Source organism: Saccopteryx bilineata, chromosome 2 (assembly GCF_036850765.1).
Source record: "Saccopteryx bilineata isolate mSacBil1 chromosome 2, mSacBil1_pri_phased_curated, whole genome shotgun sequence".
Lineage (NCBI taxonomy): Eukaryota > Metazoa > Chordata > Mammalia > Chiroptera > Emballonuridae > Saccopteryx > Saccopteryx bilineata.
The window spans coordinates 45,370,190-45,382,900 of NC_089491.1; positions in this window are offsets into that span (position 1 = coordinate 45,370,190).

Here is a 12,711-nt window from a genome sequence, read left to right on the forward strand (position 1 = left end):
TGCAAATCACATCACTGACAAGTGGCTAATCTTTCCCAATATAGAAAGAGTGTCTAGAACTTGGTAAGAAAATCAACAAACCGAAAAAAATTAGGCAAGGAAGGAAAATAGAAATTTTACAAAAGATTACATTTGAATGGCTCTTGAATGTATGTAATGATGTTCAATCGCATTCAAAAAAAGAAAAATCAGAATAAAAAATAGACAGAGATGCCTCTCTGTATGTCCCTGGTGCCTTTCCCTGTGGTATTGGTAAAAATAAAAAAATCTGGTAACATAAGATGTTGGAGAGGCAGTTGGGGAAACACATTTGTTTCTGGTGGGAATGCAAATTAGTGCAACTACTGTTGAGGCCAATCTGGCAGCATATATCAAAATTACAAATGCATTTACCTTGTCACCCAGAAATCCCACTTCTCAGCATGTATCCAGTAGAGAGCCTCATATATGCTTGAAATGACATATGTACAAGATTATTCACAGCAGCATTATTTATAATAGTAGAAAATAGAAACGTCTTAATGCCATCAATAAGGGACTGATTACATTACTTATGCTAGCTAACCTATTCTGGAACATTATGTTGCTATAACTATATGAAGAAGCTATCTATAAACTGATATAGAAAGGTCACTAGTTTACATTGTCAAGGGAAAAAAAGAATGGTAGAGAAGTATAAATATGCACACACACATAAAAATATACATATGCATGCAGACATATAAGCAACTACATGTATTTAGTATGCTACTGTTTGTTTAAAACAGTACAAATTATTATAAATATATAAGTATTTATAAATATGTGTGTCTGTATAGTGTGCATAATTTTTATATTCACATATTAAAGATCTGGAGATAGTAATGTTAACACTGTGGGGAACAAAGGAACTGAGTAAGTGGGGCATGGGAAGGGAGGGAGAAAATATTTTACTGAAAAACGTTTTATATTTTTGGCGTTTGAATCATGTAGATATTTTGTGGCCAAAATCATTTTTCAAATCTGTAAAATAGAATAAAATATTAGATTGCAGTGAAAAGTTTCTGTTCTTTGGATCACTCTTAGCCTGTGGCGTTGCAGTAGACCAATGTGTTTCACGTGTGTTCCGTGCTCTGGGTCCACTAAGAAACCTGAGTAATGTGGAACTCTGGACTCTTCTTCACCATCTTCAACACTGTGTATGTTTCTGCTTGAAAAAATTGCACCAGTGATTTAAATAGCATTTGATAATACTGGACGACACAGAACACATTATAAGTGAATTCTACTTGCCACATCTGACATAAATTGGAAAACCTGAATAGAATGGTTTCCTAGATCAATTGCTCTGTTGCCATAGAAACATAAAAAAAAATGTTTTCAAGGATATGCCATGGGCAAAGTTATCAGCACATGACAGTTTCTTGCATCTTTCAGGACATTTCCAGTTCAAGTATCAGAAACTGTGATGTAGCAGGCTTCAAAAATTCAGAAATTTATATCATCTAACTGGAAATGCTGAGATACTGTGGGCTTCAAGATTATATCATATCAGGCAATGGTTTAATGGGGCAGTGCTTCCTTTTGTCTGCCTGTTCTGCCATCCTCATGTTCAGCCTCATCCTAAAACTAGTGGCCTTCAGATTTTTATACCTGCCAACTGTGGTCAGGATGACATGCTTTCTTATTATGTCCTGCAGAAAGCAGTGGCCCACTTCCTGACAGCAGGAATGGAGATAGTAGTTGCAACAAAGCAAGGTGCTGGCATGCATGTTGGGTGATTACACTGAAAAAGCAAGTTCTGTAGTGTGAATTGGGCATCAGTCCTGGAAACTTGACATTGAGTCATTTCTCTACCCTCCTTACAAATACGTAAAATAGATAACAACCTTAATGAACATTTTTTCTGCTTAAATTAATCTCAGTAGACACACAAAAGATAAGCAAAATTAACAGAGAAATTATAGACAGTAACAAATTTAGAACATATGTAACAGAGTTAATATGTATCATTCGCCATGGGTTTTTACAATTTGGTAAAAAAAACAATAGACAAACAAAGTAATAAACAATAGATTTAATTGAGTAGTACAAACGTTCATGTATGTTCTTGTGCCTCCTGACCATCCAGAGTATGATAGCACAAAAATTTTTATTTTAAAAATATGTGAGGCAACATTAAAAAAAGGCAAATCTATGTTCTTCTTGTTTCCATAAATTGATTATCAAACAAACATGATTTTAACTTAATAAAACTGTAACTGGAACTATTTCATTTTTAAAAAAAAAACCTCACTCCTAGGGGTCAGAGAACATTAAAAAAAAACCCTCACTACTCAAAGGGTTAAAAATGAATAAGTAATTCATAGATGGAAAATATAAAGGGCCAATAAACATGAAAGTGTGTTCATGTCCATGAATAGTGAGTAAAATAGAAATTAAAGTAGCCACCTGACCAGGCAGTGATGCTGTGGATAGAGCATTGAACTGGGATGCCAAGGACCCAGGTTCAAAACCCCGAGGTCACAGGCTAGAGCATGGGCTCATCAGCTTGAGTGCAGGGTCACTGGCTTGAGTGTGGGATCATAGACATGATCCCATGATCAATGGCTTGAGCCCAAAGGTCACTGGCTTGAGCAAGGGATCACTCGCTCTTCTGTAGCCCCCTAGTCAAGGCACATATGAGAAAGCAATCAATGAACAATTTAGGTGCTACATGAAGAATTGATGCTTCTCATCTCTCTCCCTTTCTGTTTGTCTGTCCCTATTGGTCCTTCTCTCTGTCTCTCTCTCTCTCTGTCACAAAAAAAAAAAAAAAGAGAAAGAAAGAAAGAAAAGAAAAAGCCACTCACTTTCATTTTCTACCTATCTGAGTGTCAGAAATTAAAATGAATGAGAATAATAATTTTAGGTAGGAAGTAAGGAAAAGTGAATTCTCATAAACTTTTGGTGAAATGTAAATCGCTATAGACTTTCCTTTTCTCATTTTAAAATTATTTTTATTTTTTAATTAAAGTTGACGTACATTGTTATATTAGTTTCAGGTATACAGTGGTCCCTCGTCTATCTTGGGGGTTAGGTTCCAGAACCCCTTGCAATAGGCAAAAATCCACGAAGTAGCAGCTTTATTTTATTGTTTATATGTATTTTAAGACTTTATAAACCCTCCCCACACTCTTACAAACCTTTTCCACACTTATTTTGCTTATTTTACTGCAAAAATAATTAAAATAATAAATATATAAAAATACCTATATACAGCAAAATCCCCCGATATAGCAAAAAATCTGCGATACAAAATTAGATATATATTCAATACAATTTTAAATCCACAATACAGTGAGACCGCGAAAAGTGAACCGCGATATGGCAGGGATGACTGTACACCCCAGTGATTAAGCATTACTTAACTAAGTAATCATCCCAATAAATCTTGCATCCATCTGACACTATACATAGTTATTAGAATATTATTGACTCTATTCCCTATGCTGTACTTTACACCCCCATGGCTATTCTGTAACAACTAACTTGCATTCTTAATCCCTTTGCCTATTTCACCCATCCTCCAAACTCCCTACCATCTGGCAACTGTCAAAATGTTCTCGATATCAATGAGTCTGTTTCTGTTCTGCTTGTTCATTTATTGTGTGTTTTTTTATTTAATTGTTGATAGATATGTATTTATTGCCATTTTTTGTTCATATATTTTATCTTTTTTTTCCTTCTTCTTAAAGAAGATCATTTAACATTTCATGTAATATTTTTTGGGGGGTGGTAAGTACTTTAGCTTTTTCTTGTCTGTAAGCTCTTTATCTGTCCTTTGATTCTAAATAATAGATATTTTGGGCAGAGTAATCTATCACTTGCTTGTCATCACTTTGAATATTTCTTGCAAGTTTCTTATGGCTTGCAAAGTTTCTCTTGAGCAATCTGCTGATAGTCTTATGGAGCTCCCTTGTAGGTAACAAACTTCTTTTTCTCTTGCTGCTTTTAGGATTCACTTTGTACTTAACCTTTTTGCATTTTAATTATAATGTATCTTGGTGTGGACCTCTTTGGGTTCATCCTATTTGGGACTCTGCTCTTCCTAGACTTGTATGCTTATTTCCTTTAACAGGTTAGGGAAATTTTTGTCATTATTTTTTCAAATAGGTTTTCAGTTTCTTGCTTTCTCTCTTTCTTTTCCTTCTGGTACCCACATGATATGAATGTATGTATGTTTGCAGTTCTCCTGTAGACTCCTAATACTTTTGTTGGGTACTTTTTTCTTTTTGTAACTCTGATTGGGTGTTTCTTTCTTTCTTTTCTTTTTTCTTTTTTTTGCTTCCTTATATTCCAATTTACTGATTTGATTTTCTGCTTCATCTACTTTACTGTTGGTTCTCTGTACATTATTTTTCATTTCAGTTGGTGTGTCTTTCATTTCTGACTGGCCATTTTTTATGCTATTGGAGTTCTCACTAAATTCATTGAGCATACTTAGAACCAGTGTTTTGAACTCTGCATTTAGTAGATTGCTTGCCTCCGCATTGTTTAGTTCTCGTTGTGGAGTTTTGTTCTGTTATTTCATTTGGGGCATGCTTCTTTGTCACCTCATTTTGGCAGCCTCCCTTTGTTTGTTTCTGTGTATTAAGTAGAAGTTCTATGTCTCCTGAGCTTGGTAGAGTAGTCTAATATAGTGGTTGTTCTACAGCTGGGTACTTGAGGTGTCTCCCACCAGCTGTGTGGATTGTGTACACCCTCCTTTTGTAGTTGAGCCTTGGTTGCTGTTGGCATATCATTGGTAGTTAGTTGTTCTGGGCTTGGAAGTGTTTCAGTGAGGCCAAGCTCTATACCAAAGCTGGCTGCTGCTAGTGCTGGGCTTAGGTCCACAAAGGAGAAGTCCTGGGCATGCTAAGTCCAGATGTTACTTGCTTGAGAGATTTTAGGAAAACCTGAAGCATGAGCCAAGACAGGCCATTCATATGGAAAACCCACTGAAAACAGCTTGGGTGGGCCTGAAAGTTGGGTGGAGGGTGGTCTCATGGATTCACGAGGGTGGGACAAACATTGTGGGCCAGGTGGATATAGTGTCATATATGGGCGTCCACCTATGGGCTTTGTTGGGATAAGGCTCATTAAAGGAAAAATGACCTCTACCAGCACTTCTGTCTGGGAGAAAGCCACCCCCCCAGCTCTTCCTTTGATGCCAGACAATTCAATTCCTCTTGCATGTCCCTGGTGCCTTTCAAACTCCTGGCCCAACACAGGAATCAGAGCAAGTGAGTCTGAGTAAGTTTGTGTGTGAGCCCTTTAAGAGGAACTCCCCGAGACTGCCCCAACCCTCCATCTTCCTCAGCCTCAATTCCTGCTGGTTTTTACAGCCAGAAGTTATAGGGACTTCTCTTCCTGGCACTGAAACCCTGAGATGAGGGGCCTGGTGTGAGGCTGGGACTCCTTCCTCCTCAGGAGGACCTCCACAGCTGAGATATCCCTTCCAATTTTTATCTGTTACACATGGGTGTGGGACCAGCCTGTTTTGCCTCTCTGCCCCTTTAATTTCCTAGTTATAGGCTTTCCATTCAGCCAGATTTCAGGTAGTTCTGAACAAGATTATTTTATGGTTTACCATATTTCCCCATGTATAAGATGCACTTTTCCTGACAAATTTAGGGTCTAAAAACTGGGTGTGTCTTATACAGTGGTTGTAGCTTTGTTTTGTTTTTTTACTTGCATTTCCCACTTTTTCACACTTGTTTTTGCACTCGTTGTTGAAGACAGTGATTCATCATCAGACATAGATGAGGACAAGTAATGGATGGGAGTTTTGACAGTGATGAGGAGTTGTATAAATTTTATGATGAATATAAAACTTGAGTTCAACAACTTTATGTAATACATATTTTCTCAAATTTTGCACCCCCAAATTAAGGTGCATCTTATTGTCTTATACATGGGGAAATATGGTAGTTGTAATTTCGATGTAGTTGTGGAAGGAGGTGAGTAATGTGTTTACCTATGTCACCATCTTGCCTGGAAGTACCAGCTATAGGTCTTCTTGGAAAGTAATTTGACAGTATGTACTGAAATGAAAGCTTCAGTCTGATGGTCTATTGCTGCTCGCACAATGAGTAACCTTTTCCAGTTCATGCAGGGTTCTGGAGAGGCAAAGCAAGGTAGAGAAACCAAGGAAACGGCAGGTTAAAATTGAGGGATATGTTCCCTGCACAGAGCTTTCCACAGTACTTTGTCTGGTTGTCATATTGATTCAGTTGGCACTTTTATCACCCCCTCCCCATTGTATGCTAGTATTCTGCTAGGTTTTAGGGATGGAATAACAAAGAGAAGCTGCCTTCCGCTCCCCTGTCCCCGGGAGTGAGACTTGGGAGCAATGTGTCATTTGGAGTAGGACAGGTGCTGGTCTGTATTCTACTTGGCTTGCTGTCCGTGTTTCTCAGTGCTGTCAGGAGGGCTTCCTCGGTTCCTTCCTCCTTGGACCATCTGCATGTTCTTTGCCACTCTTTCCACTCCCTGAGTTTATGTACACTTTGGTCTGAACCATAAATCTCCAGGATCCTGTCATTCTTCTGGTTCCTGCCCGGCAGGCACCTCCTGCATCCGATTCTCTTGAGTATCTGTGAAGCATTCCCCAGTTGGACCCTTCCAGATGTGGCCCCACTAGGCGTTTAAATCCAGCCACACTGGATGTGGCCTCAGGTGTTTAAATTTAGTAAACCCATTTAATAATGAGATTCCTTTATATTTTACTCTTTTTCCTCCTAATATACTTATCACTTTTACCAGCCCATCTTAAAAATAGTTTTGAACTCTAACAGTAAAAAAACCTCCTAAAATTATTTTCAAAATGCTTGCTTCCCAGTAGATTCTCACCCTCAGTGTGTTACGCCTAATGACACTATCTTTTTTAAAACATATAGTTATCTCTGTTGCCAGTGCTTTCATTTCAAAAATATGTATCTCTGCAGAAGTATTGAATAGAACAGGTGCTGACCTATAGGTGGGTGCATTTAAGCTTGTGTTTAATGTTATAGGGCCCCTGGCAAGGATCTTTACTTGGAAGAAATATTAGGTAGGTGCACATCACATACCTTATTTTCTGGATACAAATAAAGACGGGGGCTAAAAACTCAGCTGCAGTTCAGTTAGCTGTGCCAGAGTGACTTTTCCAGATGTCTTTGGGCTTTGCAGGTTTGTACTGTCTTTGGGGAACTGCGTGGATTTGATTTAACATTTTCTAAATTGGTTCACCCACCCTTGAGTTTGGAGAATGTATTGCTTTGTGTTCCCTCAGATTAATGTACTGCCAGACGGTCTGATGCTCCCATCTCAGGAAATTCATCAACATGTTGGAAATCCAGAGACCAGGTGTGGCACTGAAAGGTTATCTAGCCTCCTTCCTTTTTCAGAGCAACTTCAGAGTGAATTATTCTCCAGTCCTTTAGGGTGGACAAATGAAGGCACTATACCTTCCCTATGCTTAAGGTGGGGTTTGTGCATGGCTAGATTTTAGTTAAAATTCATTGACATCATATGTATTTATGTGTGTTACACACACATCCCACAACTCCTGAATACCTTTGATATGGTTGTATTATGGTCTCTTAAACTATGTTAGGTGTATACTCTTTTGCTTCAACTCCTGAGTGAAAAACAATCTGCAGGAACACCACAGAGGTAGACTTTCCAGCCTATCCAATGTGCACAGTGAAAAAGAAACCCTCATGACTTGAGAAGGAAAAATGGGCTTTGCCCAGATGCCTTTGTTTAGAGTGAATTTATTGCAGCACCTTCATTTGGTCTGGAGTTTCCAGCGGCCACACTTCTTCTCATTCCCCTGAAGGCTGTGACCACTTCCGCCTTGCTTTATGTTAGCGCATACTCCATCTGCAGCTGCCTCCTTCCACTGAAGAAACAGTGCTAAATGTCCTGACTGTGGTATTCCATTGTTTCTTGCTTCTGCCATTGAACTAAACCTTGGTTCACTACAACACAAAGCCCCTGGCTGACTTCAGCTCTCACAAATTCAGATTTACTACCAAGACATGGGAATTACTTTATTTCCTCACCCTCCTATCTATTGGCTTCCTCACCTCTTTCAAGCACACCCCCCCACCCTGCCACCCACTCTCCTGGCCTAACCTTATTACAGAGATTATCAGGTTTACTTTTTGATTTTACTGCTTCCCATTCAAATTTTGCCCATAAAACTACTTTACAATTCCAGGATGAAATATTATTTTCATTACTTTCCTACCCTAAATATGCATAGCAATAACACACTTGTGATGTATAGCAAGACCTGTATTAAATACATGATAATATATAATAAGAATGTATCATTCTAATGAAATACTTTATTTTCTCTTTTGTTACTTATTGTAATTTGGTTTAATTTGGCGCTACTAACCTCTTTGCCCACGTGTAACTCTTACAACACGTTCTTATGAACACTGCATATTAAAAGAGAAAGGAAGAAAGAAAAAATCCATCCAGGATCAACTAAAAATCTAGGTGAACAAAAGGTCACTTTGAAGTTGGGGGGTGGAGTGCAAAGCAATTTAACAGAAAATTTTCATTGAGGAAATGTGCAGAGCATCCACTTTCAAAATTTTGATGTGTTTTGTTGTGATCGCAATTAACAATGGTAGTCTTTTCCCACACTTTCATTCTTTCATTACTTTCAGGTCTGAGCTTTGTCACAGATCTAGAAGTAGTAGCTGAGGAAAGACATCTCTGTCAGCCTATCCGGACAGGGGAGCTGGTGCCTTTTCTTTGCAGCCTTATCATTAAAGTGAAAAATGCTCAGGTGGCAGAACAACTCCACAGGCCTGGCTTGTTTAATAGATTCTTAGTAAATTATATTAGCTCTTGACTACCATCCAAGTCCTTAATGATGATATTTCTGAAGGTGACAAGCTTCAATAGCTTGGAAAAGTTTATTGCAGGCGCCTGGTGGTTGTGATTTCGCTCTAATAAAATTATCGTTTCTACTCAGGCTTTTTAGCTGTGGTCGTATTCCTTTCCAATTCTGGGACCTGGAGCTATAGGAATGTGGGATGGAGGGGATGTGGGGACTTAGCCCTTGACAAGTCCTGAGGCCTAGAGTTCTCAAATTTTAGAGTGGTCAACAGCACCTGTAAGGTTTGTTAAATACAATTGCTAAAGATGTCCACATGGTCATCTCCAGAACCTGTGAATATGTGTGGTCAAGGGGAACAAAGTTGAAGGTGGATTAAATTTTGCTCATCTGTTGATTTTAAAATGGGGAGATTATTCTGGATTATCTGGGCAGGCCAATATAATCACAAGGGCCCTCTAAGAGGAAGAGGTGTTATGACAAGGACTTAACTCACTGTTACTGGCTTTAAAGATGGAGGAGTGGGCTGTGAGCCAAGGGAAGCAGGTGGCTTCTTGGAAGCTGGGAGATGCAGGGAAACGGAACTTCCCTAGAGTCCCCAGAAAGGAACTCAGCTCTGCAGACACATTCATTTTAGCCAAGTGAGATCCGTTTTGGACTTCTAATCTATAGAACTAGTAAGATAATGAATTTGTGTTGTTTTATACCAAAACAAAAGAACATTAAATTAAAAAACACACTTGCTGAACTCTGCCCTCAGAATTTCTGAGTTTCTGGTCCAGCATGAGCCCAAGAATGTGTATTTCTAACACATCTACAGGTGAAGGTGATGCCAGAGCTGTCTATCTGCTGCCACATTTTAAGAACATAGAATAAAAAGCTTCAGCTAGTCTGAAGATTGAAGAGGGAAGGATCTCATTGAAGATTTGTGACTGCTAGTTACTTAGCTAATTAAAATGTCAAAGAAGAGCACACAGACCCCTCGCTGAGGTTTCTGGGTAGTGCTGTGCTAGTATCACAGAAATTGCCTGCTCTCCTCCAGCTTCACTCTTCCTGCTTGTGTGAGTTTGGGTTTGTTTCTCTTTCCCAATCTGTGGCTTCCTCTGTCTTTTGCTTGAATGATTATTTCTGAATCATACAGGCTTTAATTTTAATCCTGACCCCCACGTAACCAGTTACTAGTTTGATAGTCTCTGGCATTTTATTATAATCCCCTGAACATCAGTTTCCTTATTGGTAAAATAATAATACCTATTTCCAAGAGAATTGTGAAACTGAAAGAGCTTTTATGCCCTCAGGCCTTGCTACAATGACAGGTGGTGCACTGTAGTACACAATAAACATCTGTCACCCTAGTTTTTATTGCCTACAAACATTTTTCTTTCCTTTTCTCTTCTTAGTATTCTAGCACTTGGCTTCCATACTTTTGCTTCCTCCCCTTTATTCATTTTTCCTTGCAGATTCACTGAACTAGTGATGATCTTCATCATTATATCCAGCACACTCTACCAGATCTGAGCTAAGCCCTTATCAGAGGTCACTTGAAGGCCACAAGGAGCAACAGACTTCTCTTCTTAAAGACTTGTGCCTTCAGCTTCCCCAATATCACCTCCTCAGGCTTGGTAAGACTTTATATAGTTACTCACTGAAAGGTTGCAGGTGTTTGCAATGGGAATTATAGTGCAAGGGGCCAAGTTTAAAGTTCTTGCTAGGTATGCCTTACCTGGGAGTTCACAGGAAGCTGCCTATGGAATCAAACCATTTATTCAACCCCTTCTCTGATCCAAGTTTTGTGTCTCTTTCTTTAAAGACAATTTATCTGACAATCTTAACTTGCCTTCATGGGGTCCTAATGCTAAAACTTGCCAGAGACTAAATACTTGGAAACGTTCTTACCCTACATGCAGAATACAGGGGTCCTTAGGTTGAGATAGTCTCAACATATAATGTTCTGAGTTTATGAGACTCAGTCCCATAAAAACTCAAAAAAATTGAGACATGAGTGTTTTGGCTTATGCCATTAGGGTTGTACTTATGGACTACGTGGGCGAACTAGTTTTGTTGTGCGCGGTGGAAGAATATGCAGTAATGCAGGATATGTGTGAGGAAGTTGGGTCCCCTAGAACGCTTACCTATGCCATTTTGGATTGTTAAAAGTGCAAGTGCTCCATTTGTGTTAGGCTACAATGTGTTTTGACTTACACAAAAATTTGGGTTATGTCACTGTCATAAGAACATAACTGTGTTGTAACCATAGAACCCCTTGTGCCTAGATTCAAATTTAGGTTATTTGGTCTAAACTTTGAGAGAAAGGATCAATAGTGCCTATAAACTCTTACTACCCATAGAAGGAGGGAAGAGTAGAAGCTGATAAAACTCTGATGGAGGATGGGAGGGAACCCCAGGTTAGAAATATCCCAGGGGCCCAGGACTCCTCCAGCTTGATATGCAAGAATATTTCTTTAAAATTAAACACATATGTTTGGATCTTTCCCCCAAAGAAACATTCATTCTCTAGGACAATTCAGTCTGAACTCATATTGAACAAAGACAATATATCAGTGCAGCCTCATAACTTTTAAGCAGGAAATAGTGTTGTATTCCCATGGAAGCAATGGGTCATATTAATGTTCTGAATAGTACATATCAGCTTCCTCACTGCTTTCCACTCAGATGCCTACTACAGTAAGACTAGGCCCCATTACTTGTTAATGTCTGTTTTCTTATTAAATTAAAAATGCCTGTTGTACCAAGAGCTGTATTGACTTCTTACAAATGGCCTTAATTCCTATCGGTTTTTATCTGGGAAAGCCAGTATTGCAGTCACAATATTTTCCTTTCCCCAAACAAATAGGTGAACTAAGTTATCTTCTTACTGTGTGAGCTTCATGGTATTATTTCCTCCAACCTTTGCCTCTATTTTCAGCATACCTGCCAAAGTGATTCTTTTTAAATCAACTTTACTGAGCTATCATTATTATATAAATATATACATTTAAGTGGATAATTTCATGAGTTTTGACAAATGTGTATACCCAGATTACCACCACACCACTTGTTGCATACATTTCTATTATTCCAGAAAGTTCTCTTGTGTCTCTTTGCAGTTGGTATCTTCACTTTCCTCTCCATACCAAATAACTATGGATTTCCTTTCACTAGAACTTGTTTTTCCTGTTCTAAAACTTGTCTGACTTCTTTTGGTCAACATAAATTCTAGAAAATTATCTATGTTGAGGAAAGACAAGATGGCGATGGAAAAGGCAGACGTACCAACTTCCACCTCCCAGAATCAAAGTGGATAACAAACTAATATTAAGAACCATCATCTGGAAAAACCAACTTTGGACTAAACTCAAGGACTGTTCAACCAAGGAACACTGAAGAAGCCACACTGAGACTGGTAGGAAAAGCAGAAATGTGGAGAGGGTGGCCCAGCTCCCCGGAACAAATGGCAGCTGGGAGAGACTCGCATGGCAGAAAGTGAGTTTAGCAGAGAGGGAAGGGTCCTGAGCCACAGAAATAAAGCCACAGCCTGCAGCCCCAGAGCCTAGAAGAGGTGTATAGACAGTATTTAGCTATAAACCAGTCAAGATACAGTTTGTGAGAAAGAGACTGATTTCTCAGGTCCAGGATTCTTCCTAAAGGGACTGTGCAGAAAAACTCTCTATCAACCACTCACCCAGGGTTCCAGGGGGACGGGGAGAGAGGAGAGGAACACAGTAGCAGGAAGAGAGTGTAATCTAGAAGGCACAGAAAGAACCACATTGAGAGAAACCCACCCTAACCCCTGGGACGAGTCACTCCCCAAATCTGAAGTGAATATTTGCCCTGGAAACAGCAATACCAGCAAAGGGAAGCAGGACACCAGC